At 50.2% G+C, this 478-nt stretch overlaps 1 protein-coding gene across 3 annotated transcripts in view; it reads right to left on the reverse strand.

The window, feature by feature from the left end:
* ISPD (isoprenoid synthase domain containing) overlaps positions 1 to 478 on the reverse strand; it is a 368880-nt gene that overhangs the window by 1538 nt on the left and 366864 nt on the right. The window lies entirely within an intron of this gene.

Below are 478 nucleotides of genomic sequence, written 5' to 3' on the forward strand. Positions count from 1 at the left end.
TTTAAAGATCTACTCTCTTAGCAACTTTCAAGTATACAATATAGTACTGTTAACTTTTCAGCCACTAGGCTGTCCGTTAAATTCTCTGAACTTACTCATCTCCTAACTGGAAGTTTGTATCTTCGGACTAACATCTCCCCCATTTCCTCCACTTCTCAGCCCCTGGCAGCCACCAATCACAGACTCAGCCCCTGGCAACCACCAATCACAGACTCAGCCCCTGGAAACCACCAATCATAGACACAGTTCCTGGCAACCACCAATCATAGACTCAGCCATTGGCAACCACCAATCACAGACTTCAGTTCAGTTCGGTTGCTCAGTCGTGTCCAACTCTGCGACCCCATGAATTGCAGCACGCCAGGCCTCCCTGTCCATCCCAACTCCCGGAGCTCACTCACACTCATGTCCATCGAGTTGGTGATGCCATCCAGCCATCTCATCCTCTGTTGTCCCCTTCTCCTCCTGCCCCCAATCC

The sequence above is a fragment of the Bison bison genome, unplaced genomic scaffold (genome assembly GCF_000754665.1).
Source record: "Bison bison bison isolate TAMUID 2011002044 unplaced genomic scaffold, Bison_UMD1.0 scf7180017864479, whole genome shotgun sequence".
Taxonomy (NCBI): domain Eukaryota; kingdom Metazoa; phylum Chordata; class Mammalia; order Artiodactyla; family Bovidae; genus Bison; species Bison bison.